The sequence below is a fragment of the Petaurus breviceps genome, unplaced genomic scaffold (assembly GCF_028583685.1).
Source record: "Petaurus breviceps papuanus isolate PSGF00001 unplaced genomic scaffold, PetGlider_PUasm1.0 190, whole genome shotgun sequence".
Taxonomy (NCBI): domain Eukaryota; kingdom Metazoa; phylum Chordata; class Mammalia; order Diprotodontia; family Petauridae; genus Petaurus; species Petaurus breviceps.
Genome location: NW_027185810.1, coordinates 1,014,251 through 1,034,783, shown reverse-complemented (window position 1 = coordinate 1,034,783; position 20,533 = coordinate 1,014,251). Strand labels below are relative to the sequence as shown.

Here is a 20,533-nt window from a genome sequence, read left to right as displayed (position 1 = left end):
GGGCAAGTCACTTAACCCCAATTGCCCCCCAAAAAGAAAAAAATAAAAAGATGTAGGTCAGATTTGGCCTGTGAGTCATAGTTTACCAACCTCTGATCTAGATCTTAGTTTCTATATTTTAAAAAATATTTTATTTTTTGCTTTTAATTAACAAGCATTTACTTTTCTCTCCCATGTTCTTTTCTTGGGAAAAAAGAAAGGAAAAAACCAACCTTGTAACAAGACTCACATCAAGGTTGGAATATTAATAGCATGGTGGTATATCTGCCTGCCTCAAATTTCTCCACACTCCAATCTATTATTCTCTATATGGCCACTAAGGTGGTTTTCCTAAAGCAAAGATTCTATCTTGTCACTACCCCACCCCCTTGTTGTTGTTATTTAGTTGTTCTCAGTCGAGTCGGACTCTAGGACTCTACTCCAAGTCAGGAAAATGAGCCTTCCTGACTCCAGACCCATTGCTCTCTCCGCTGTGCCATCTAGCTGCCCCATTCCCTGTTTCCCCAAATAAACTCTAGTGGCTTCCTATTGCCTCCAGGATCAAATACAAAATGTGTTGTTTGGTTTTGAGTCCTTTATAACCTGGCCCCCTCTTACCTTTACAATTTTCTTACACCTCACTCCTCCCCATGTTCTCTTTAGTCAAGGTACACTGGCCTCTTGGCAGCTCCACGAACAAGACATTGCATTTCTTGGCTCTGGGAATTTTTCTCTGGTTGTCCCCCATGCCTGTAATTGTTGTGGTCTAGGGGTGCTGGGAACTCTTGAAATGCAAAAGCAAACAAACGACAAGGATCTGCCTCAAAAGAATTCAAACACTCAAGCCTTCTTTTAATCCAAGTAGTTTATTAAAACACCATTTGGGGTGGTCAAGATTCCTAGCGAGTCTATGCATTTGGTAGTGACAAGACTAACCTTTTTTATAGGAAAAAAAAGATTGTGGGAAGATTTGGATGGGATCAAGGAGTGGCAAATACCACAACAGTGACAACTAGGTGACAGAGAAGGTATCTAGATGGGGCTAAGGGGTGGGAAGTAGCCTGGGAAGGTCCAGAGGCAATAGAAGATGAAGGACTGGACTGGGTCAGAGCCACAGTAAAAGGACAGTGAAGAGGATTATTGAGTATCTAGGTGGGGATGTATAGGAAAGTTCAGGAGCTGAGTTGCATTTTTGGGGTTCAGATCCCATACCCTGTCAGAATACTTTTCCTTCTTAACTCTGCTTACTGATTTCCCTGACTTTCTTTCAACCCCAACTAAAATCCCATCTTTTTCAGGGAGCTTGTTGCAACCTCTCTCTTTTTTTTGAAGCAATGGGGATTAAGTAACTTGCTCAAGGTTACACGGCCAGTTATTTCTGGGTGTGGTGCTAAGTATCTGAGTCCAGATTTGATCCCCGATGCTGGGGCCAGTGCTCTTATTTGCTGAGCCACCTGGCCGTCCCTAAGCAATTGGGGTTAAGTAACTTGCTCAAGGTTACACAGCCAGGTGTTTCTGGGTGGGTGCTAAGTGTCTGAGCCCAGATTCGATCCCCAAGTCATCCTGACACTGGAGCCGGTGCTATTACTCACTGTGCTACCTGGCTGCCCCTTGCAACCTCTCTTAATTACAGTGCCTTTTCTCTCAATTATTTCCTATCTATCCTGTATATAGCTAGCTTTGTATATATTTGTTTGTATATGGTCTCCCCCATTGGATTGTAAGCTTCTTGAAGGCAAGGACTTTTTCCTCTTTTTGTATCTCCAGTTCTTAGCACAAGGCCTGACACATAGTCCGTGCTTAATAAACATTTATTGATTGATTTGGAGTACATGAAGACATTCTGTAGCTAGTTCCCTTCATCTAATCAATTTGGTGAAGACAGGCTGGTAAGCTGGAACTTTGGTGAATTTGAAAAGCACTAACAAAAACAAGTCTTTTCTTGCCTGGCTGCATTTGAGAGAGACATGCTCTAAGTCCCTGGATGGGACAGGACCTCAGGGTCTCGACACCTCAGGCCTCTGTACTTTCCCTCAATGTGCTCATTTCTGCTTTAGTTGAAGAAGTATGGAGATGTAGATGAATTTGTAAGCTTCTGGCTCCCAGTTCGTGCCTGGATTTGTAGAAATCAGATGAGGAGCAAAGTCTCAAAGAATCTGTTTATTCCAGTATGGATGAAAGGCAGCCAAGAGAGAGCTGTAGTAATTCATTCATTGACAATGCTGAATTCAGAGGTGAACTTAGTGGGTCACATAATCTGTAGAAGCTGCTTTGAGTTTACTTTTCCAGGGCTCAAGGTGGTTCCTTGGAGGAAAATGTGTCCCAAGCTATTGAGGGAAATGCTATATAATGTCTCTTCTTACTATGTCTTTCCAGTGTAACCCAGCTTTTGAGTGTGACCTGATTTGCTTATAGTGGAGCAGGTGATGTCCCTATGGATAAGAGAAGTTCCCTTGATTCCCTGCTATGTCTGCAACCAAACCATTTGCTTTCCTTCCAATATCTTTCCTGCTTACTCTTTTTGGTAACTCACTCATAGCTACTACACCCAGTGGACACCATGAACTGGACTGAGTGAAAGGGGAGGGACTTGCCTTCCCTATTAATCTCTCTTTTACTCTGGCTCCTAGGCTGGTCTCACTGGTGACAGTTCCATCCCATTTGCAGTTCTGACTCCAAGGTCTCCATAGTTGAAATTCTGGGACTGTGGGAATGTCCTCAGGCACCTGAAGCTGAAGACAAATAGCACAGAACAGAAACAAATACCCCAGGTTCAGTTCTCAGAGAAGTGGTAGATGGGGGGGAGGGAAGTTGGAAGCACCCACTTTTGAAAAGGGACAGAATGAAAGTAGAGAATACAACAAGTGGGGGGTGGGATAGGAGGGAGGGAAATATAGTCAGTTTTTCACAATATATCCACTATGGAAATGTTTTGCATAGCTACCCATGTACAACCTATATTGAATTTTTTATCTTCCCAGTGAGGGTGGATGATGAGGGAGGAAGGGAAAGAATCTGGAATTCAAAGTTTTAAAATCAAATGTTTTATATATATATATAAAATTTTATATGTAGCTGGGAAATGAGATATACAGGCACTGGGGCATAGAGACCTATTGTGCCCAAAAAGTCAGAAGTGGGGATGGGGGAAGATATGGGAGAGATTGGGGGAGGGGATATTCAGTGGGATTCAGTTTTGGGGTGGTGGGTAGGAAAAATGGGGAGAAAATGTGCAACTCAAAATCTTGTGGAAATGAATGATGTAAAATAAAAAATAAAAAAGGGAGAAAATTAAAATAAATAAATAAAGAAGTGGTAGAGAGGTTGTTACTCCTGAAAAGCCCGTTGGTATGGGACTCTCCTTACTGGTGGAGATGAAGGACCTGTTCTGTCCTGACTGACAGCCAGTTGGTGAGGGACTCTTCTTTCAATGTTCCTGGCTTCCAGCTTTCAGAGAAAAGATGGAAGTGGTCAACTTCACTTCAGGTTGCTGAAGAAACTGGGAAAATATGAGGGGAGGAGTAGTCTTCGTCATGTCTCTGCCCAAGACAGGGAGTTTCCTCTTGGGTAAACTCTCTTGGTTGAACTCCATCCCAGTCAGAGAACTGTTTCATCATTCTGTATTGTCTGGTCTATATTCTCCTATATAGACCTTCTCTGATTTGTTTTTCTGCAATATAGATAAATGGGTTCCTTTGCTATTTGCTATGTGTGTTCATTGCAGAACTGGCATTTGATGGGAAAAGGGTCAAGCCCTGGATATAGAACTTGGGGTTCCCCCTTTTTCCCAAAAATGACAAAGCAATCTGAAGTTAAATGGAACCTGATCATATCCCCTAGACAAACTATTTAAGGGAGCAGAGAAATATGCTTCTAGCTCGGTACCCCTTCTCTCTGAGGAGAGCAGACATGGTGGCCTTTGGCTCCAACCTCTTGCTTCCCATCCTGGAAAGAATGAAATTTTTCCCTGGAGAAAGGTGGGGGAAAAGAGGCTAGAGATGTCTATTTTACCTCCCTTTGAGTCACACTGTACAATAGCCCCCTTACATGTAGGGTCCTCACAATACACATAAGGCCCACTTACATGCTCCTCTGTCCATACAGAGAAAAGCAGGGCCTCCACTGCCCAGTTCATTTCATGCCTCCATGCAGTAGCTAGGAATGGTCATTCGATAGCATTACTTTTAAAAAACAGAGTCAAGGAGGATATCCCAGCCTATATGGAGGCTTTGGGGTCTGCAAATATCCTTTTGCAAAAGCTAACTGATGTTGATTGGTTAAATGATATTGGAGCATTAATCACCAGTGATTAACATTGGGGAGAAGATGAAAAAATGGAAGCTTTAGATAATAACATTAGAGATGAACCACCCTTACCTTCCAGAGGTACCCTCTTAGAACCCTGAGTGGGAGATTTAGCTAACCTAACTCTGGGAACCCAATTTGTTAGGAGGAATGTGGTTTAGGAACAAAGGTGTGTGTGCTGATAAATGTTTAACAATTAGCTTTCCAAAAAAATATACTTTTATCTGGTTTATTGAAATTTTATTCATCATTTTCTTTTTTTTCCCTTTATAATGGTATTTTATTTTTCCATTTACATGTAGAGATAATTTTTAGCATCCATTTTTAATAAGATTTTGAGTTCCACATTTCTCTCTCCCTTCCTCCTTCCTTCCCTAAGACAGTAAGCAATTTGATATAGGGTTATATACATGTGAAGTCATGTAAAACACATTTCCATATTAGTTACATTGTGAAAGAAGAAACAGAGCAAAAGGAAAACAACTAAAAAAATTAAAAAAGTGAAAATAGTGTTCTTCAATTCACATTCAGACTTCATCAGTTCTTTCTCTGGATATGGATAGCATTTTCTATCATGAGTCTTTTGGAATGGTCTTGGATCATTGTATTGTTGAGAAGAGATAAGTCAATCATAGTTGGTCATTGTACAATGTTGCTGTTACTGTGTACAGTGTTTTCTTGATTCTGCTAATTTCACTCAGCATCCTTTCATATAAGTCTTTCCAGATTTCTCTGGAATCTTGCCTGTTCATCATTTCTTATGGCACAATAGTATTCCATTACATTCATATACCACAACTTTTTCAGCCATTCCCCAATTGATAGACATTCCCTTGATTTCCAATTCTTTGCCACCACAAAAATAGCTGCTAAAATATTTTTGTGCATATGCATAATTTTCTTAAGTCTAGACAAAACATCAGATCAAATTCTGATTTGTAACATGACAACTTCTGAGTTTTAAATGCTCACACTGAAAATTTAACACGACTTCTGAGAGCCCTTTCTATATGACTCAGTATACCCCTGTTTGGACTAGTAAGTCCAGAGCCTTGCTATACATGACCTTGTGCTTGAGAAAAACATCAAGGCCAGTAAGAAGGGCATTTGAAACTCTGTTAGGGGCTAGAGAAGGAATAAACAAAACTGTTCCTGGGGGAAGGAGAACTTAGGCAACGAAATGGAAAATGGAGAACTACTCAGTTATTCTTTGGCTTCTATTTTCTCTCAAACTCAAGACAAATGAAGAGATAGTTAGAGAATATCTCCTATCAGCAATTTCTAGTTAGAGGGCCTGAGGAATTCCAAGGTCCTAATGGAATTTTCAGAGGTGATTACAAAAGTTTCTGTTTTTTAAAAGGAGGAAGGTAGAAGCTCCAATCAATTACCCTGATAAAAGTTCCAAGTGGGAAAAAATGCTGGAATGATATTAAAGGGAAGGTCTGTGACCACTTAGAAAGGGAAATGGTGGGGGCAACTAGGTGGTGCAGTGAATAGAACACCAGCCCTGGAGTCAGGAGGACCTGAATTCAAATCCGACCTCAGACACTTAACATTTACTCACCGTGTGACCTTGGGCAAGTCACTTAACCCCAATTGCCCAACCTTTCCCCTCAAAAAAAAAAAAAAGGGAAATAGTGGCTACTACCATTCAGATATGGGTTTGTTTACAACTAGACTTACCTAATTTATTTTGTTGATAGAGGTAATAGGTCAGGAAGGTGCCATGGACATGGACATAGGCTATTTAGATTTCACCAAAGCATTTTACCAAATTTCTCAGTGACATCCTTCTGGATGAGATGGAGAGATATGAACTATTTAGCGCTATCATTCAAATAGAGTTCTGAAAAGGTTGACTGACCAGACCCAAGTGTTAATTGCTGGGTTGACATCACCCTGGAAGGTTGTCTCCAGTAGAGTGCACCCCAGGCTTTGTTGTTTTTGTTCACCATTTTTATTAATGACTTGGATGACAAGTTTATCAAATTTATAAATGATTCAAAGCTGGGAAAAGGTAGTGAATACACCAGAAGATCCAAGTGATGGGGTTATGGGATTTGAGCTAGACCCTTAAAAGGAAAAGAGCCTGTCTTTGAAGGCAACCTAGTCCCTGAACTTCCCCACACATTTCTATCTAGAAACTCAATAATCTTTTTTTTTTTTTGAGGGGTGAAGGCAGGGCAATGGGGGTTAAGTGACTTGCCCAAGGTCACAGGGCTAGTGAGTGTTAAGTGTCTGAGGCCGGAACTCAGGTCCTCCTGACTTTAGGGCCAGTGCTCTATTCACTGTGCCACCTAGATGCCCCTCAATAATCCTTTTAATTGTCCCTTCTCTGTGGCTCTCTGACCACTTAAATCCTTTTATTGTCTGCACCTGGACCACCCCAGGCAATTTACCACTCCTTAATCCCATCCTGATTTTTCTCACTGCCTTTTCTTGTATATAAGTAGTGATCTTTTCCCACTTTTGCTCAGATTCACTTAGAATCTCACTGGCTAAAAAAAAAAAAAAGGGGGGGGGGGCAGGGTGGCTAAGTGGTGCAGTGAATAGAGCATGGACCCTGGAGTCAGGAGTACCTGAGTTCAAATCCGGCCTCAGACACTTGACACAAAAACTAGCCCTGTGACCTTGGGCAAGTCACTTAACCTCAATTGCCCTCCCAAAAAAGGCAAAAAAAGAAGAATCTCACTGGCTTCTAATGGCATCACAGTAAATTTGCTACTTTTATTGGAAGAGTTGAGTGGTCAAATTCTTTCCATGCAGACTTCCCTGTACTCTTACATTTTGGGGTTCCCAGCACCCCAAACTGCAATACAAGAAGATTTTGACAAAATGGAATAATGGACTAAATCTCATAAGATAAAATGTCTGAGTCAATACTTTTGAGAATCTTTGTAGTATGAGAGTGGATACCATTCTTCTACAAATCTGTAACTCAGTCCTTCCATGCCTTGTTAGATAGTCTTCATGAGTTACTGTGACCAACCCCCTCCCAATAACAAACAACCCCCCCACCATCTGGTTGTTGACTGTCTCATGAGAAACTTCACTGAATCTAGCTAGATTGATTGTTATAGAACACATATACAGTTCATTATTTGGCTAGTATGAAAAACCTTTACAATTTAGTAGGGTCTAATAGAGGTTATGCTTTCCTGGCATAGCCTTTTTGAGAACACTGACTATTTATAGGTTAATACCTACTTGTTAGGGGCACCTCCATATCCCAATGAGGGACTGGAATAGGACTTTAAGTGGAAGAAAGTACTTTATAAGTGGGATTTATTACTATACAAATAACTGCATTAAATCAATCCATATCCCAATGCTTTATTCTTTCAATATATGTACTGCTCAATAACTTCATGTTTCCATGCTACAGTGTCAGCCAGCTGCGAATAGGAGATGGAACATTTGTACAAGTCCCAGCATTTGGCACAGCTTTTCCTTTAAAGAGGTGGCAAGAAAGCATTTGTTTACTCCAGGCAAGATTTGAAAATTACACTCCTTGTGTATAACTGTCAATCAGAGACTTTGAGCCTTTGCTGTAACACATAAGACTTGTCTTTTCACAAAATAAATATCAACGTGCCATGGATTTTCTGGCTTTAAAAAAGATGTGCATTTGTCAAAGACAAAATGGAAATATGTCCCTTGTTGTCATCTCTCTCCCACCCCCATTGTACTTAAGGCAGTTGTGGCATTTTGTTCACCCTTTGTCCCATTTCTAATGGCTGGCTTTTGGAAGCTTAGATCAGCCTGAAATCGAGGGAATATAGAAAGCCACTTCATCCATGGTCAGTTTTCACTCAGTGTGTTTTTCCTTGTTTCCTGTGACTCTTCAATTTGTCCCGATGATTCCCCATTATGGCCCTTGCTTTGGTGTGGTGAGATGTAAAGAGTACTGGATTTGAGATCAGAGGACATGGGTTCAATTCCTGGATTCCACAACTTTCAAACTATGTGACTGTAAGCAGGTCACTTGACCTCTCTATTCCTCATTTCTAAAATGAGAGATTGGGCCAGATGACCTCTAAGGCCCCTTCCAGCTGTTGATCAATGATTTTTAGTGGGGTGACACAACTACTCTCCCAGTGTTTTTGCTCCTTTTCTCTTCATGTCATTTGTTGTGATGATTTTACTCTTGATTTTCTCATTTATTGACATTCTGTATTGTATCTACCACATGGCCCTGTTGTCTATTCATCTGGCTTTTGTTGTCCTACCTTCCCATGCAACACTTGCTACCCAGGAGCCTGGCAGCCTAATATAAAATATCCTTGTCACTGCAACACCATGATGGAACCTCCATGATATTATGGTGTCTTTTGGGGTGTCATAAGCTTGAAATGACAAAGTACTTCAAAAGAGGTTATAAAGTTTTTTCTTGAAGACTTCCAATGAGGGGAAACCTGCTATTGTCTGAATCCAATCTGGCCTCAGACACTAGCTGTGTGACCTTGGGCAAGTCACTTAATCCTGTTTGCCTCAGTTTCCTCATCTTTAAAACGAGCTGGAGAAGGAAATGACAAACTACTAGACCATCTTTGCCAAGAAAACCCAAAATGAGATCACAAAGAGTCAGACACAACTGAACAACAACTGTTGGGAAGCTTTTTCTCCCTTTGAGCTTCAATCATTCTCTTTGTAGCTTTGGCCACTGATTCTAGTTCTGTTCCCCGAGGCCAGGTAGGACAAGTCTAATCTTTCTTCCATATGACAGTGGAATTTTCAAATGTTTGAAAACAGCTGTTCAGTTCAGTGGTTAAGTGACTTGCTAGATTTACATCATGACAAAAGAACTAGTCGAAAGTTCAAACATACAATCAATTTGCTGCTTAATTTATTTGATTCCAAATAACTGGTTTGATTGGTTTATTTTTTTCCTTGTTAGATGACTGGTTGTTTTTGGCATTGGATAGACATGGCCTTGGTAGCTATTATTTTCATGGTGAGTTAAATTAAGAAGGAAAACAATATATGATTGTAATAATAATTAATATCTATATAAAGGTTTACAAAGGACTTAACATACATTATCTCGTTTGATCCTTATGACACCTTTGCAGTAGATACCACAGGTATTACTATTCCTATTTTGGGAATAGGAAAACTGAAACTCAGAGAGATCAGTGACTTATCCAGGATCATGTAGTTAGCAGGTATTAGAAACAAGATTTCAACCCTTATCTCTCATGAATGAAAGTCTGGCAGTCTTTCCATTATGTTAGCAGTGAGGCAGCTAGAATCATGAAGACCTGAGTGCAAATACAGACTCAGACATTTACTAGTTGTATAACCCTGGGCAAGTCACTTAACCTCTGTCTGCTTCAGTTTCTTCAACTGTAAAAATGGAGGTAATATTAATACCTACCTCATAAGGTTGTTATAAGGATCAAATGAGATGATATTTGTAAAGTGCTTAGCACAGTAGTACCTGGCACCCAGTAGGAGTTTTATAAATGCTTATTCGCTTCCTCTCACTTCCCCTGATGGTTCTTTATAATTATATCCTATACTTTGAAATGAACAGGACACATGACTACACTTAACTGAGACGTGACCCTTTGCCAAGATTAAAATGTCTGAAACAGAACACAAAGGAAAGGTCTAAGGGGCTCATTGGACTGATAAAGCCACACAAATGAAACTGGAACCAGAGCTTTTGCTCTTTGATTCCCATGAGTAAATAGAAGATTCCCCCTTGGTATCAAACAGCCTTTTACTCTATGGTGTTAATTGAAGAGCTTATCCATGGGCTGACTCAAAGAGGATGGCTTCTGTGTCCTGATCCAGCTTCCCAGACTATACTGTACATGATTCTCTGCAAGAAATGGGCTTGCTGGGACATGCATTGGTAATTGAAACAGATGATATCATTGAGAACTTGTGTTCATGAGTGGAGCTGCTTAAATGAACACTGCTTTGCTTAGAAAAAGAACATGAACTTCTGCTCATGTGTTGCTGACTCAGTAGCAATGCCCTTAGAAAATCCCACAGGAGGTAGAATCATATTAGGGAAAATTGAAGTGATAAAAAATACCCAAGTTAGGATTATAGGATTTAGTGCTGGGGGAGGGAAGCCTTAGTCCCAAGGCTATCTGGTCCCAAGAACATAGACTTTCAGAATTGGATGAGACCTCAGATGACATTTAATCTAACCTGTAAGTGACTAAGAATCACATTTACAAAATGCTCTGAAAGAGATTATCAAGTTTCTCTTGAAGACTTTCAATGAGAGGGAACCTCTTTTTCTTGAGCCCAATCTGGCATCAGACACTTACTAGCTGTATGACCCTGGGGAAGTCACTTAGCCCTCAGTTTCCTCCTCTGTAAAATGAGCTGGAGAAGGAAGGAAATGGCAAACCATTCCAGTATCTTTGCCAAGAAAACCCCAAATGGGATCAGGGGAAATCAGACATGTCTGAACAGCAACTGTTGGGAAGCTTTTCTTCCCTTTGAGCTTCTCTTTGTATCTGGCCACTGGTTCTAGCTCTGTTCCTCTAGGCCAGGTAGGACAGGTCTAGTCTCTCTTCCATATGACAGTCCTCCAAATATTTGGAAACAGCTATTCAATTTGTGGTGAAGTGACTTGCTAGTAAGTATCTGAGGCTGGCTTTGAACTCAGGTCCTTCTGATTCTACAACTTGTACTCTATACACTGTGCCAACTAGCAGCCCATAGCTGTTCAATTCAACAAACATTTATTAAGGTCATACTATTTATAAGACACTTCATTAGATGGAAGGGATACAAAGACACAACATGTATCCAGTTAAGTAAATACAGAGGATGTAAAAAATAATTTCCAAAGGGAAAGAGACCCAACATCTACAGAGAATCCAGAAAAGCTTCATGTAGGAGGTGGTGCCTGAACTGTGTTTGAAGGAAACTTAGGGATTCTAGAAGGCAGAGATGAGAAGGGAATTCATTCCAGAAATGGGACCAGAAGTAAGAAAACATAGACCTACAGCTGCAAGGGACCACAGAGACCATCCCTTTCATTTTACAGATGAGTAAACTGAGGTCCATGGAAGTTAAATACTTGTCCTAGCTTGCAGAAGAAGTAAAAAACAGAGGCAGGATTTGAACCCACATATCCTCAACTAGCACTCTTTCTTCATTCTACTTATGTCTGAGGAACAGCAAGTTAGGTCAGTTTGATTAAAATGAGATTGGAGAGTTAGGTAGATGCCCATTTGGAGAGGGCTTTGAATATTATGTTGAAGATTTTGTATTTTATTCTAAAGACAGTAGGGAGCCACTGGAGGTTTTTGAGTAGAAGAGTGACATTACCAGATCTGTATTGCAAGAATATTGATTTGGCAGCAATTTGAAGGATGAATTTAAAAGAGGAAAGAATAAAAGCAGGGAGACCAATTAGAATACTATTGCAAAAGTCTAGGTAAGAGGGGCAGTTAGGTGGCACAGTGAGTAGAGCACCGGCCCTGGAGTCAGGAGGACCTGAGTTCAAATCTGGCCTCAGACATTTAACACAAAAACTAGCTGCGTGACCTTGGGCAAGTCACTTAACCCCAATTGCCCTCCAAAAAGCAAAAAAAAAGTCTAGGTAAGAGGTAATAAGGATCTGAACTAGATTAGAATCTTTGTGAATGGAGAGACGGAGAGGGATAATAGTAAAAGCTAACATCTATATATATCAAGTATGTGCTAGACACTGTACAGTTATTATCTCATTGATCCTCACATCAACCTTGAGAGATAGGGGTTATTATTATCCCCATTTTACAGATAAGGAAATGAAGGCAAACAGAGGTTGAGTGACTTGCCCAGGGTCACAAAACTAGTAAGTGCTTGAGGTTAAATTTGAACTCAAGTCTGACCTGACTCCAGGCTCACAACTGGAATCCACTGGAACCAACTGAAACCATCAAGATTTGGCAATTGATTAAATATGGAATGTGAGGATAAGGGAGGAGTCACAGGGGACTCTGAGGTTGCAAATCTGGATGATGGGTAGGATGGTGTTGCCCCGAACAGAAATAGGAGTGTTTGAAGGAGTAATGTATTTTGAGGAAACTATCATTACTCATAAAGCAACAAAATGGAGTGATACATAGAGAGCTGGCCTTGGTACCAGGATGGTCTGGGTTTTTAAGTTCTGTCTCTCACAGATATTGGCTGTGTGACCCTGGGCAAGTCACTTAGTGCCTCAGTGCTCTAGGCAAGTCTTTAAGGTTGCAAGTTGTGGAGAAGGTGCCGATTTGGATCTGCATAATCATATCCTTCTTATTTTACAGTGAAAATTGAGACCCAAAGAAGGTAAGTGCTTTGCCCAAGATCACCAAGGTAAGAAGTGGAGCAGTCAGGATTTGAGCAATGACTCTGACTTTGGATCTCTTTCCATTATACTATGATGCCTTTCTCTCATTCTCTTGATGGATCCAAGGTCCTGACTCTCTTCACACACAGAGAGATATGATTATTTCTCTCTTGTGTTAATAACTAATTGTTGAATCAGAACCAAGATTTTTTCTCCTTTTCTACTTCCTCATACAGAAATCAACCAGTGGGGGAAATCTTTCTCACAGACTTACCCAGGAAAAGAAATTCTAAGTTTAAGCTCATTATATTTACTCAGATAGGTCTGGGAAATTGTGAATTCTCCCTTTAGTTAAACATGTGATACAGAAATTGATAAGTCTCTTTGACCATGACTTGGGTGATCCACATCACTTACCTCATGACTCTCATTGGAATATAACCCACCTTTCATTATAATATTCATTCTCTCATTAATTTTTAACCAATCAGAGTTGATCACCACCTTCAGGAATACCTCTTCTTCTAAGGGCATATCAACTGTCAGACCACCACCATGAAGGATCTTCGGCTTTCAAGAGTGCCACTGACCTTTTTTTCCCCCCTAATGAATAACATGCTAGCCCTATTAATAAAATGATTAAATTAGCCAGAAATTATGTCTCTCAAACTTTTAAAACATCACATACCTCAGGTTTCATGGAGCTAGTTGTATATGGTGAGCCTAACTCTCCACTAAATCCTTGCTATCTCTATAGCTACTCTATTTAAGGGTGCTAAGACATTTTCCATGTGTATCTACTGATATTCTGAATTACTGGCTTTGGACTCTTAGCTCTGTTCTGCATCTTTAATTCTGGTAGTTGCCTACTTGCCTTCTCTTGCTTTCTGTCAGTTGGTGAATCTGTGTGGCTGATTAACAATGAAAGCCATTTCTTTTTGCAAATATACTGTCTTTAATAAGAAATTCAGGATGTAGAGTGGTCATCTTGTTCTTCTTATTTAATTGGGTATATTTGAGGGGAGAGGGGAAGATATTTAGACTGAAAAGCTCAGGTGATGATTCCCATCTCTCAAATACAAATTGCTCTAGAAATTAGTAATCAATTTTGAACAGCTCTTATTAAAAGCCAGACTTTTAAGTGAATGTTTTTCTGGTTTGCTAATAAATTATGTGAGTAGCTTGTTAATGATTCAGGTTACTAAATAGTCCCCTTACTATCTCCCCCATCTCCACCCCCCGCCCCGCCACATGTACCTATTGATCTATCTTGATAAAGTACCACATTTGATTTCTGTTTATTTATAGAGCTATTATATCTTGTTACTACATCCTATATTCTAAATCCTTATGACCAAGGTGACAGAAGTAAAACAGTATTCTATCACTACTTAGAAATCACAGACCCAAAGAGGAAAGTGCCTCAAGAATTCTCAGAGCTCAAGATTTAACTGTAATATTTTTAATCTTCCAAATGAATTCATGTCTATTATTACCAAATACCTGCATGTTTCTTTTAAATTGGTTTGTTCCATTTGCCTTCCACCCTCAGTAACACCATGATTTGGCTGTTTGCTCTTGAAGTCTCAAATGTCTCCTATAACATCATGATTCACACTGAAGAGAAGCCTGAAGTGTCACATTTGCTTGGTTGTCAAGGCTTGTTGAGTCATATATGCTAACTGGGCATTACAGAGATACTTACATAAGCCCGATTTCTTTCAAAGTTCTTCATTTTGTATTACATATCTGAAAAACAGATTTTGGTTAAAGTCAAGTGGTTCATTTTAAAGAGCTGAAATACATTTTTTTTAAATTAAATTTTATGTTTATTTTTAGTTTATATCATTCATTTCCACAAGATTTTGAGTTACAAATTTTCTCCCCATCTTTCCCCTACCCACCATCCCAAAACATCAATCCCACTGTATATCATCTCCTCCAATCTGCTCTCTCCTATATCCTTCCCCATTCCCCCTCCAACTTTCCAGTAGAGCAAGATGGATTTCTTTACCTCAATGTCTATATATCTTATTTCCCAGTTGCATGTAAAGAATAATATTACTAATAATATATATATTTTTAAACATTTGATTTTACAACTTTGAATTCCAGATTCTTTCCCTTCCTCCCTCGTCATCCACTCTCACTGGGAAGATAAAAAATTCAATATAGGTTGTACATGGGTAGCTATGCAAAACATTTCCATAGTGGATATATTGTAAAAGACTGACTATACTTCCCTCCATCCTATCCCACCCCCCACTTGTTCTATTCTCTACTTTGACCCTGTACCTTTTCAAAAGTGGGTGCTTCTAACTACCCTCCCCCCAACCTGCCCTCCCCTCCATCATCCCCCCTCTCATCTCCTTCCCTCCCACTCTCCTGTAGGGCAAGATACCCAAATTAGTGTATGTGTCATTCCCTCCCTAGGCCAAATTCAATGAAAGTAAGGTTGATCCATTCCCTTTTGCCTTTCTGTTCTTTCCCTCCATTGTAACATTTATCCCTTGCCTCTTCTATATGAGATAATTTACCCCATTCTGTCTCTCCCCATCTCCTCTCATTATATTCCTCTCTCACCTCTCAATTTCACCTTTTAAATATCATCCCTTCCTATTCAATTGATCCTGTGCCCTCTGTCTATGTATACCTGTACACATACATACACATACTCACATATGTATTCATACACCCATATACCCTCCTATAGACATATGCATGTATGTATGTATGCATATATATATATGTATATATATATATACACACACACACATTTATATACCCTTCAACTATCCTCATACTGAGAAAAATTTCATCAGTTACAATTGTAATTTTTCCATGTAGGAATGTAAATAGTTCAACTTTGATAAGTTCCTTATGATTTCTTTTCCCTGTTTACCTTCTCATGTTTTTCTTACTTCTTGTATTTGAATGTCAAATTTTCTATTCAACTCTGGTTTTTTCATCAAGAATGCTTGAAAATCCTCTATTTCATTGAATGACATATTTTCCCTTGGAACATTATACTCAGTTTTGCTGGGTAGGTGATTCTTTTTTTTTTTTTTGAGCAATCGGGGTTAAGTAACTTGCTCAAGGTTACACGGCCAGTTATTTCTGGGTGTGGTGCTGAGTGTCTGAGCCCGGGATTCGATCTCCAGGTTGTCCCAACACTGGAGCCGGTACTCTTACTCACTGAGCCACTTGGCCGCCCCTAAAAGTATCTTTCTCTTTTTTTTTTTTTAAAGCAAGTGGGGTTAAGTAACTTGCTCAAGGTTACATGGCCAGTTATTATTTCTGGGTGTGGTGCTGAGTATCTGAGCCCAGATTTTATCCAGGTCATCCCGACACTGGAGCCGGTGCTCTTACTTGCTGAGCCACCTGGCCGCCCCTAGGGTAGGTGATTCTTGGGTTTAATCCTAGCTCCTTTGCCTTCTGGAATATCATATTCTAAGCCCTTCAATCCCTCAGTATAGAAGCTGCCAGATTCTGTGTTATCCTGATTGTGTTTCCACAATATTCAAATTGTTTCTTCCTGGCTGCTTGTAATATTTTCTCCTTGATCTAGGAACACTGGAACCTGGCTATAATATTCCTAGGAGTTTTCTTTTTTTGGATATTTTTCAGGAGGTGATTGGTGGATTCTTTCAACCTGTATTTTGCCTTCTGATTCTAAAACATTAGGGCAATTTTCCTTGAGAATTTCTTGGAGGATGATTTCTAGGTTCTTTTTTTGATCATGGCTTTTAGGTAGTCCAATAATTTTAAAATTATCTCTCATGCATCTATTTTCCAGGTCAGTGGTTTTTCCAGTGAGATATTTCACATTGCCTTCTATTTTTTCATTTGTTTGAATCTGTTTAACAGTATCTCGATTTCTCATAAAGTCATTAGCTTCCATTTGCTCCAATCTAATTCTGAAGGAATGATTCTCTTCATTGAGCTTTTGAGATTCTTTTTCCATCTGGCAAAACTTTTTAAGTCATTCTTCTCCTCATTGGCTTTTTGAGCCTCTTTTCCCATTTAGTCTGTTTTTTAAGGTGTTATTTTCTTCAGTCAGGTTGTTGACTCTCATTTGATAATTTTCTTGCATTGTTCCCATTTCTCTTCCCAATTTTCCCTCTACTTCTCCTATTTGGTTTTCAAAATCCTTCTTAAGCTCCTCTATGGATTGTAAGCAGCTTATTCTTTTCTTGGAAGCTTCTGGTGCAGGAGTTCTGACTTCATTGTCTTCCTCATGTTCCACGACCCAATCCTTTTGGCCCCAAAAGAGGAATCCAGAGTGGAACCACTGTGTTTGCCTTGCCTCCTATGTTTGCTCATGTTGCCACTCAGTTACTTGACTTTTGAGCTTTTTGCCACAGTAGAACTCTGCTACCAGAGGGGGGAGCTTTGTCCTAAATCACTGGGGTTTTCCTCAGCTGCTGGAGCTATTAGTTGGGGCCTTCTCTGAAGCCTCCACATGCTCTGGCAAGCTGGTCACACACCCCAGGACCTCCACCCTAGATGGCAATCCAGATCCAAACAGGTTAAAGCAGGAGCAATTACCCCTCAGACTGGTGGCTTGGTCCCCCTACAATGTGCAGACCAGGAGCTCTGAAGCAGCTGTGTGGTGGTGGCTGCAGGGCCACAGCGCTTCAGCCGCTTCTCCCTTCAGGAGACCACATTCCTGAACTCCCGGTTCACAAAGTCCACACTGCACTGACCTCTCACTTTGTTCTTAGCAACTATGGGTTGATAATTCTGGAAAATGCCATAGCTGCTAGTGATTTGAAGTCCCTCCAGCCAGTGGCTGGTTGTGGATGCCCTGAGGCTAAAACCTCAGGCTCCCACGGGGCTGGGCTCAGCTCCCAGAGACCTTTGCTGGCCACTTCCTGCCAGCCTGCTGGGCTGTCCTCAGCAGGAGGTTAGCTTCTCTGTGTCATTTTGTGGGTTTTGTAGCTCCAAAGTTTGTTCAGAGTCACCTTTTACATGAGTTGGAGGAGGTGGAAGCCGGAGCCCCATGGAAGTCCTATTTCTACTCCACCATCTTTGTTAATCTATTTTTTTTTTTTGCCTTTTAGAGGGCAATTGGGGTTAAGTAACTTTCCCAAGGTTACACAGCTACTTTGTTTCTGTGTGGGTGTTAAGTGTCTGAAGCCAGAATCAAACTCGGGTCCTCCTGACTCTGGGGTTGGCGCTTTACTACTGCGTCACCTAGCCACCCTGTTAATCTATTTTTTAAGATGTTATTTTACTCAGTCAGGTTGGTGAGTCTCTTTTCATGATTTTCTTGCATAATTATCATTTCTCTTCACAATTTTTCCTCCACTTCTCTTACTTGATTTTCAAATTCCTCTTAAGCTCCTCCATGGCCTGTAACCAATTCATGTTTTTCTTGGAAGCTTTTGGTACAGGAGTTCTGATTGCGTTGTCTTCCTCCCATTCCATGCTTTGATCTTTTTTGTCCCCCCAAAAGGAATCTAAAGTTGGATTGCTGTGCTTGCTTTGCTTCCTTTGCTTGCTCATGTTGCCACTCAATTACTTGACTTTTGAGCTCTTTGCTACAGCAGAGCTCTGTTTCCACAGGGGAGAGCTTTGTCCCAAATCACTGGGGTTTTCACAGCTCCTGGAGCTATTAGGAGGGTGCTGCCTCTGCAGCCCTCACAAACTCTGGCTCATGGGTCACAAACCTCAGGACCACCACCCAAGGCTGCAATCCAGATCCAGGAAGGTTAAAGCAAGAGTGATTACCCTCTGAATGGTTGCTTGGCCCCACTATGATCTGCAAGCCACGAGCTCTGAAGCAGCCAAGTGGAGGCAGCTGCAGGGCCACTGCAACTCTGCCACTTCTAGCTCCAGGAGGCAGGGGCTAGACCTGTTCCTTCATCCCCCTCCCCCTCCCCCCCAGTTCCAACAGAGTTTTACACTGACCTCTCACTTTTTCTTTGGCATTTATGGTTGATAATTCTGGAAACTGCCACTGCTCCTGGTCATCTACACCCCAAAGATCTGCTGCAGTCACTGGTTGGGCCATCCTGGGGCTATAACCTTGGGCTCACGCAGGACTGGACTGGGCTCCCAGAATGCTGTGATGGACACTTTCTGTAGGCCTTATGGGCTACCTTCAGTGGGAGATTTGTTTCTCTCTGTCACTGTGGGTTCTGTAGCTTTAAAATTTTTTTTAGAGTCATATTTTATAGATATTTGAGGTGGATATGGGGGGAGCTCACGGAGTTTTCCTGCTTCTACGCTGCCATCTTGGCTCTGCCCCCCCTGAAATACATTTCTTCTAGGAAAAATCTCTTGGCAGCTTGGATTGGAAGTTAGTTCTAAGACATAAGGGGAGCTAAGTGGTGCAGTGGATAGAGCATCAAGTCTGGAACCAGGAAGACTGTGTTCAAATTCAGCCATAGATACTTGGTACCTTTATGAGCCTGGTCAAGTCACTTAACCCTTATTTGTTTTGGTTCCTTATCTGTAAAATGGGGACAGCACTAAAGAAGAAAGTGTCAAAACCATTCCAGTATCTTTGTTAAGAAAACCCCATGGACAAAAGTCTATGATGTCATGTAGAGTCAGATACAACTGAACAATAACTAGGACATAAAAAATTCAAGGTAACATTTCTGGAAAGAAAATCAAAGAAGCTTATACCAACATCAGAACAAAGGTTTTTATTTTTTGGTGTTTCTTTTGTAAAAGTCAATCATACCTTTTATGGTATTTGGTGAAGGGCTGGAGACTGAATAAGCATCCCTGATGATAACTCAGGAATAGAATCATAAGACCATAGATTAAGAACTGGAAAGGACCTTTGGTGGAAAATATATGTGTCAGGTTAAAGTATTTTCGTTTTTGAGAATAATAGGAACATTGTTGAACTTGTTTTTGAATTTCCTTGTTTTCCCTTGATTGGGAGGACAGAGAGAGTAAGTGATTTAAAATAACGTGCCCTGATAACCGAAATTCCACAATTCATTAAGGAGGCTCTTTGATTGCCTGAGAGATCTATGAAGTGTACAACTAGGTTCTGATTAGTTTGAATAATGAATTCTGTAAAGTGGTTGCATTATTCTAATTTGCAGCGCAAATTTCCGTTAGGCTGGAACCAATGACCATATTTTACATAATTAAAACTTCAAATAGTGGGAATCCAAATACATACAATCACTTCATGGGACTCATTATTAACCCTAATTCAGGTCTAGTTATACAATGGGGAAATGTGGCCTCACTTAAGACTTCTTATGCATCATTCCCTTTCACACACTTTATGGTGAAGACATTTTGGTCTATTTACTGTTTCTCACACACAGCTCTCCATTTTTTGCTTTTGTGTTGTTGTCTTCTATGACTGTCTCATGTTTGTAATGTTCTTCTTCTTCATTTCTGCCTCTTGGAATCCTTGGCTTTCTTCAATACTCAGCTTAAGTGTTACCTTCTTCATGAGGTCTTTCTGGAATCACCAACTCCCAATTTCTAGTGCCTTCCTGTTCTAGGTTACCTAGTAACTACATTTTATGTATTTTGTTTATTCCTATCCAACCTCTGTTTCAAATACCTTGCTGTTGGTTGTTTGTTTTTTTGGAGGGGGGAAGGCAAGGCAATTGGGGTTCAGTGACTTGCCCAAGGTCACACAGCTAGTTAAGTGTCAAGTGTCTGAGGCTGGATTTGAACTCAGGTCCTCCTGACTTCAGGATTGGTGTTCTATTCACTGTGCCACCTAGCTGCCCCAAAATACCTTATTCACAAAGACTATAGTTATTGTTACTGTAGCTTTAAGAACCAAATGGAATGCTGCAGAAAAATCAGTGTTTATGTGAAAGCTGAAAAATATCTTTCTATGTGATATATAGAATATGGGAGAGAGAGAGAGACAGAGAGAGATAGACAGAGAGACAGAGGGAGAGAGATAAACAGAGAGAGAGGGAGGGAGAGAGAGAGAGAGAGAGAGAGAGAGAGAGAGAGAGAGAGAGAGAG

The 20,533-nt window shown here is 40.5% G+C and overlaps 1 protein-coding gene across 3 annotated transcripts in view; it reads left to right on the top strand.

Annotated features, from left to right (window-relative positions):
- The window catches only part of GFOD1 (Gfo/Idh/MocA-like oxidoreductase domain containing 1), a 216,919-nt gene that overhangs the window by 13,016 nt on the left and 183,370 nt on the right, over positions 1–20,533 (top strand). For 2 of the 3 annotated variants that reach the window (XR_011169109.1, XR_011169108.1), the window contains one exon: positions 7,670–7,885. The exons of the other annotated variant lie outside the window; for it this stretch is intronic. The gene's annotated coding sequence lies outside the window, so the exon portion shown is untranslated. Of the gene's footprint in view, positions 1–7,669; positions 7,886–20,533 lie in introns of those variants that run through there. 3 annotated transcript variants of the gene reach the window in all.